Genomic DNA, 8,173 nt, shown 5'->3' with positions numbered 1-8,173 from the left:
ATAGTCCATTGAATATATTCTTATATAAATCGCTCATGGACTACAGTTGAGAGGATGTTTTGCAACTGTGTCATACAGCAGTCAATAATTTTTAATATAAAATACAGATTTTGCAGAAGACAGTGAGAAAAATTATTTATTTCTTAATTTTAACATAACCGCTGTTTCTTTAAGAAAAATACAATTTGTATCAAATAATGAAATCAATATAAAACCAAAAAAATAATAATAGGACAACCATTCTTAATCAAAATCAAACATTCTCAAACAGATACATAATCAGTTGGTTAATTTTTTGTTAAACTCCATAGACCTTCAAGTTCAGGCACCTGGAAAAGCTTCCTTTTCGTACTTCGCTACTTTGGCTTACTGATAGATCGTTTAATTTCTTTTAAGGATGGTTTGAAGTATCTTCGAAGGTCTCTTCAATGTCTGACAAGTTCAATGAAGTATCTGATGCCAAGGAATATCCATCTTCATCTTTCACAGTAGAACTCTCTACAACCTTTGTTTCTGCTTGAGGAAATTGCAATTTTGGAGGTAGATGGTAATGCAAAATTTTCAATATCTTCTGCTGAAATACTTTTACCTGACTCAACATCAAGTTTCTTCTTTCTCCTCTTTATGATGTTCCTTGTTCTATTGCTTGATTCGTTGTCATTTCTATATATTTTATGAATGTGTCTGAAACAGCACTTCCTTCTGGGTTTGTGACGTTAGGATCAGAACATGATGGCACACTTCCTAGAACTTCAACTGCACAAAGAGGAAAGATTCCAACTTTCCTGAATCCAACTGCAAATTTGCTTGCGATATCGGAATACAGTAACTTTATTCCAGAGCTTATTTAACAATGGAGGAAATACATTTTTGGAATCTGTTGGCATGCTTCTTCCATCTGGTGTCCCTTTCTACTCATCAAGTATTTGCCGCCAATGGTATTTCAATTTCGAAAACAAGTTCTGTTTAGTGGTTGCATCAGATCGGTCACATTTGGAGACTGCAAAACCTGTGATAATTCATTCTTGTGACGTTCTGAAAAGCATTTTTCCCAACGTCTTCCAGGTAGATTCTTAGTGAATGCTGGTACTTTGCGGTCATGGCTATCCAGGTACATTTTCACATTACACCTGAAGTAGAATAAAGTTATCAGAAATCCAAGATGGATATAGCATGTTCGACGAATGCACTAATGCTTTTTTTTTTTTTGCTGAAGACAAGAAGAACCATTGTCAATCAGGTGAGTTTACTTTTATTTTCATGCAGTGCTCTCGATTTAGGTATAATAGAACTACGAGGTATTTTGTACTTTTCTGTGGCTTCCCGCTGCGTCTGTACCTTGTTGGTGATATCTTTTATACAAAGATCCATACTTCTGTCATCATATGGCTTATAGGACTTTCCTGCCAACTTTCTACGAAAAATTTTATTAAGTGGCACCACCAGAAGCTATAAAAAAACATTCTGTAATGTAAGAACCGAAACCAGAAGTCGGAACACAACTATGGTCTACAAAAATGATAGGGCCATAGTTGAACTCCAAGTACCATTTTTTATTATTCTTCCAATAAATATGAAAATACATATGCAACTGTAAAAATATTCATTAAATGCATGTAAATACTAAATTACCTGTCATATAGACCATCAAGAACACAGAAATTCTTGTTGTGGTAACTGATGGCAGAGAAAGTTTCCAGTGGACGAGGTAACATGCAAAACCTAACTCCAATTGACAGCTGATTAGCGACAAAACATGGCAGACAGGATGCGTTTCATAACCCTCACAATATTACTATATCTATGCTCTATGCTTTAGTATTTAAATAATCACTAACTGTCACTAGGAACTGAGATATCACTGTTTTCGTGAGCGCGTGTGTTTGGACCATAGTTGTGGCTTAGGACCATAGTTGTGTGAAATTACGGAATATCTTTTGCAAATACATTGCAAAAAAAAGTTTGAATCTATCTTTAAAAATGGTTTAGATATATCGGTTTTAGTACAATCCTGCATTGGGTACATTTTTTTCAAATTTGGGCCTCCAATTAATTTTTTTTTTTTTTTCAAAATATTTATATTTGGTTGAGTTCCTACAGCTATGTGCTCTCTACATACAAAAAATTAATATTTTACATTAAATAGGAAAAAAGTTTTAAAAATTCCATCCTTTCCCCTTAAATATAAAAGCCCTTTTTCTTCTTTCATTTGTTACAACTTTCGGTAAAATACCGAAATCCAAAGTTAAGAGTAGTTTCATTAAAACATGCCTTATTTATTTCTGCATGGCAATAGAATTATTGTGCAAAAATTTGCGACTTTCCATCATAAGTAATTCTATAGTTCTTCGTTTTCTATGTTGCGCCCATTTATTTTAACAGAATTACTTCTTCATTAAAATATTTGCGTAACATGACAAAATAAATTTTAACATTCAGCTTTCAGCAATAATTGTTATCACACGAGACATAATTCAGGAAGAAGATTATTTTGTATTAAGGATATATGTATGTGAACGACCACAAATATCAGAAAATGCAGGTTCTAAATTTCTAAAATTTTATAAGAAAATGAACTCACAATTGGACAAAAATTACAAGGTACCACAACAAGACTTATTAGGAGTTAAATATCTGATAAAAGTATAAAAAAAAGGTTACTAATAATATTTTTCAAACCAATTTTATCAGAGTATGAAAAAAAAAAAAAAAACAAAACAAAAAGACTCTGCAGTTACATCATTTGGTAGCCATAACATTGTTAAGGTCTCTCTGACATCTTTAATATTTTTCCTGCATGTAATAAACACTTATTTCTGAAAAGTAGATTACTCTCAGACGTGTAGAGTTGTTTATTTTAATACAATTAATTTTTTATTTGTCTTATAAAAATATATTAAAATTTATATAATGTTTTGTGACCTAATTTTTCTATTTTTAAAGAAATTGGCATTATTGTAGTCTATCTTTTGCATAAATTCATGTTAAAGCAGTGTACAAAATTTCAGATTTCTATCTCTAATGGTTGTGGAGTTATGAAGTAATATGTGTGAAAATTTTCAAATTTTGGAAAATATAATTTAAAGTAAAAAGTGAATTCTTAAAAATATTATTAGTAACCTGTTTTATACTTTATCAGATATTTAAGTTCTAATAAGTCTTGTTGTGGTACCTCATAATTTTTGTTCAATTGTTAGTTCCTTTCCTTATAAAATTTTAGAAATTTAGAGCCTGCATTTTATAATAATATTTATAGTCGTTCAAATTGGCATGCAAGAAGAATACAGAGATATTTTTATTGATATTCAAACCTTTTGCAATAATGTAACAAAGACCTATTTCTCATAAATTCTTTCTTGCAAGGGGATTCTATTCAGGCACCAGTTCATGAAATTTCCAGAACACAGTTCAAAACAAGCCAACCCATTAGTCTTCAACCATTGTGAATTGTTTGGACTGCATGCTAATGAAACTGTTACCAGTACTCGTGGTTGCAACTTCATAATCTCAACTTGAGTTGAAGGACAACCCTTAACACCATACCACAGTCTAGATTATATAATCACGAAGCTCAATATGAAATAAATATGCATCCATAGATAGTTGCTAACCACTAGGTTCGCTACTATCGCCTCATTACAGACAATGCAAAATAGTACCTGCACAGTCTATTGTTCCTAGCAACCTCAACAACTCAAGCTTCGTGACTGTATATACTAGACTGTGACCATACTCAGTATGGAATGGAATCATTCCACCGAAGGCTGATTGAATTTTAAAACCATTCTGAATGTTTAATTGGTCACTAGAAACTGTACACTATAAATTAATATTACTTATATGTAGAAATAATTTGTCCACTTAAACAAAGATTTGGGGCGTCTTTTTTGTTCAATTAATCTCTTTGGTTAGCTAATCAATGAAAATAGGTTATTCTCGATTAAAATTACTTCCTAATATAAAAATGTACCACGTGAATCAGTTTTCTTGTCTTCTCTTTGACTGTATTTTTTTTTAAATCTTTTGCTTGCATGTACTATAGTCCGTGTCAGCTTACTTCATACCCTAAGGGTGAAACCTAACCACTTCTCCACCATTACTACATATGCTAGTGGATTGTGGTGATTTTCTAGTTTGCAGGTTGAATTTTCTTTTGCCAACTTCGTTTCGAATTTCGATACTGACAAATACTACAAATGGTAGTGATTTTTTAACTGGTATGTTGGCAGCTGAGACAAATATCGACAATATTTATCGGTACTGGAGTTCCATGAAATTAAAATTGTACTAGACTTCTGAGGCGGTTACTGGAAGCTAGTGAAATTTGAACATACTAATAATTAATTAATATCAGTATTAATATTAATACATAATAGTTATTTTATGTGTTGCATTGTGGTTATAATTCAAGATTATAGTCAAGTAAGTTTTCGGAGTTAGTACATAATTTAATGTGGTCAAACAAAATACATTTTTAGGTTAGGTTTTGTGAGTCGTTGTTTAGTCAAACCAATGAATTTCGTATTGCCAGACAAAATACTTGACAAGTTGATCCCTTTCTCATATAGTTTGCCTACGAAAATATGTTATAAATCATTGAATTATTTAGAATAACCTTCCAACCTAAAGTACGGTATGGTAAGTAAATAAGTCATTTAGTATGTAGGATAGTGTGATATCTGGTAACAGTTGGCAACACTGACAAGACGGCAATATTTGCTGTTTAGGAACTGTTCGTATGTGACACTCACTATAATATTGAAAAGATGCATCATAGTATATTGGTACCGGTAGTGATATTGTAATGTTTTGTGCCATGATAGTGGATGTATTGTTAAGATAAAAAGACATTGATTTACACATCTTTATATGTTGTATGATGTCAAAGACCTGATTAATTTTAGACAGATTATGTACTGATATGCAGGGTTGAAAATTTCAGACGTCTGTCTGACATCTATATTCTGCATCATCCATTCTATTAAAATTGTTTGTTTGTTTCCAATGTTAGGATTTGCGTTTTATGGTACTGTAAATAATTTTCCTTCGTGCTTTCAAATTGTATAATATACACTGAAAATGTAAAAATATATACGACTTGATCTTGCTATGGGAACACAATAATTACAAAAGAATTTTTTTTTTCAAGTAAGATTACTGTAAAAGTATACAAATTTTATATTATGATTGAAAGACAACCATAGCAATGACTTCCTATAGTGGGTGTTTTCAATTTTGGATCAGCTAACAGTGTCAGAAATTTTTTTTGTATATATGATGTCTCACATTTCTCTTAATTATTTTACATCTTGATTACACAACTTTTAACACTGTATCACTTCGGAATATGTATGGCAAGACTTTCCTGTGTTAAATTTCAACATACCTCGTTTACATGTTTCGACCTATTTATGGGTCATCTTCAGAGTTATCTTATAGAGTTCAACAGGATGAAATCAGTGGTTGGGACTTTTTTTTTTTTTAATTTGAGTTAGATACGTATACTGAGGTGTGAAAATTATTAGAATAATCTTAATTTTAAAGGTTTTTTAATAGTTCCTTCACAAATATTAATTGAATTGATGAATATTGGTATATATTACTATAATGATGTAGGATATATTTACTACTAACAATGCCGGAAAGCATTGTTGTACATTGGTATTTTTCTTATTTTACAATTGTTATGGGAATTCAGAAATTATTATATTATGTTGGCGGAACTGCAAACATAAAAAATGATATGCACAAAACAGATGTATACGTTCATTTGAACCTTCACAACAATGTAAACGCAAAGAACAATTTGTTTAAAGCATTTCTTAATTAATTTTTTATGTTTCCAATTCCGCCAACATAATGTAATAATTTCTGAATTCTCATAACAATTGTAAAATAAGAAAAATACCAATGTACAACAATGCTTTCCGGCATTGTGAGTAGTAAATAATATCAGTATAGTAATATTATATACCAATATTCATCAATTCAATTAATATTTGTGAAGGAACTATTAAAAAACCTTTAAAATTAAGATTATTCTAATAATTTTCACACCTCTGTATGAATTATAAATACTGGTATACAATTTTATTACTATTTGTTTTTGTTTATCATAACTAAATTGAAATAAATATTTAAAAGTTACGGAAGAAAATGGTGTAAATCATTTAAAACTGCTGGGCTGGATATGAGTATTGCTAAATACATTAGAGATACATTTAAACTATTCTTCAAAAGAGTTTAATTGAATTGGTAAATTATTTCAGGTGACGTGGACGTTTAGCTATATAACATTATTTATAAAATAGATTCAGTCATTGTATTAACACCATGCTAGTCCCTGAATTTTAATTTTATGTGGGTACTGTTGAAATTGACATGATCAAATTTACTTCTAACAGAGGACAGCATATCAAGGCAATACAGTTAATTTTATACACATGGAAAAGAAATGGATTTAACATCCACTCTCTGCAGAAAAATATACTGAATTAACGGCTGTCATTTTGTCAAAACGTTTCTTTGTAGGTACAGTAATGATTTTTTTTTAACAATCACAGAATGTAAGAAAGATTCATTTCTCAATTTTCCTTTTGAATTCCACTACGTGAAAGAGAAAGTCAACAGAACTGCTGTCAGTGGTGTCTTAAGAGAGGGCTGAACTATAATATTATTCTCTTTAAGATTTTTCATTAAGGAATAAGGTTAATGACACTAAATTAGAACAGATTTTCTATCACATTTTATAAATAAAATAATTTTACACTAATACAATATCGGCTAAAATGGTACATTTCTATAGCAAGTATTAACTTATAGCGAGAGATTTGTATTATAGAAAAATAATTAAACATTAGACTTTGTAAATTGTGTAGTATAGCGGTAACTACGACGTCTTAAAATGTTTGGTGATAATAATTATTGTATGTTCAATTTTATCACTTTAAATTTTATATGATAGCTTGTGAAGAAACTCTAGCAAAGAAGTTTTTCTCATAATATATCTGTGAGAAATAAAGTCTGTACCCAGCAATATTAAATAATTCTGCACTTTTGTATGCCAGTACGAAATCTCAAATATATCAGAAAAAGTGTTGAACATTTAGGATTTGGAATTATATTTAGCATGCAAATTTAGGCAATGAATTCTTAAGTCCTACAAGCTTATTTCTTTTTAAATTAATTGCTTTAGAGATTAAAACATATGCCACACTTATGTAAAAGTAGATTTACTGGTAATATTAATTTTAACATATTTCATTATTATTGTATATTGCGATACTAGGTTGATAGGTGCTCTATAGCAGAGGGGAGGGAAAGTTTGAAAAAACGAGATGCTTGTGCCGAGTTTTTTTAATTTCCGAGACTCTGTTACGCACTTAACTCCAGTGTATTGCTTATTATTTTTTGCACAATCATAATTTATATTTTTATTTTATTTATCATGTATTTTAGTTATGTATTAATTTGAACTGAACGTTAGTCATTTTGTTAATGGCAATGTGTAATTTTCTAGGTGGCCGTGTTTTTATATTCTTTTGTTTTATTTGTTGGATACGACTGTCTTTTGTGTGTATGCATTGTTCAAATAAATATAAAGCTATTGCAATATACGAAATTGAAGTGTCTGAATCTTTCTGTATAAATAAAGACAATGACAGTCTTTATTCCATAACATTTAATAACTGTTCAAACTTCACATTCAATTTTAATGTTAATAAATAAAGTTAAAGCTTGGTCTGTCTGAGTTCTTGTTCTTTTTTAATTTACAAGTGACTGTATGTCAAGTTTGTAGAGAATTTACACAGTTGTGTTGTACTGTTATTTCCAGCGTTTCCATAGTAATCATTGAATGTGTTATATCTTCAAGTTACATAGCATGCAACAGTGATGGTAAGTATGCAAAAAGAGCATGATTGTGCAACAAAAAAGAAACGATATTCATTATATTAGCATTTTTCGATTTGATTTTATAAATGAACAAAAAATAAAATTCCCTGCATTATAACTTTTTCTCGTAATAAATATTAATTTTATTAACATTGTTACCTAGGATACGACCAAATGCCCGTAATGGTTGCAAACACAATAAACAATTTTAATTCTGGTATTTCTTTGGACGTTGAGATTTTCTCCTTTCTATAGATTTATAGTTGAACAATATGTATGG

At 30.1% G+C, this 8,173-nt stretch overlaps 1 protein-coding gene across 5 annotated transcripts in view; it reads right to left on the bottom strand.

Annotated features, from left to right (window-relative positions):
- Positions 1-3,768: 3,768 nt before the first annotated feature.
- The window catches only part of sigmar (Tumor necrosis factor alpha-induced protein 8-like protein sigmar), a 266,488-nt gene continuing 262,083 nt past the window's right edge, over positions 3,769-8,173 (bottom strand). For all 5 annotated transcript variants that reach the window (XM_069838687.1, XM_069838708.1, XM_069838695.1 and 2 more), the window contains one exon: positions 3,769-8,173. This exon is cut by the window's right edge and continues 1,098 nt beyond it. The gene's annotated coding sequence lies outside the window, so the exon portion shown is untranslated.

This window comes from Periplaneta americana, chromosome 1, assembly GCF_040183065.1.
Source record: "Periplaneta americana isolate PAMFEO1 chromosome 1, P.americana_PAMFEO1_priV1, whole genome shotgun sequence".
Classification (NCBI taxonomy): Eukaryota; Metazoa; Arthropoda; class Insecta; order Blattodea; family Blattidae; genus Periplaneta; species Periplaneta americana.
This window is presented reverse-complemented; position numbering and strand designations above follow the sequence as displayed.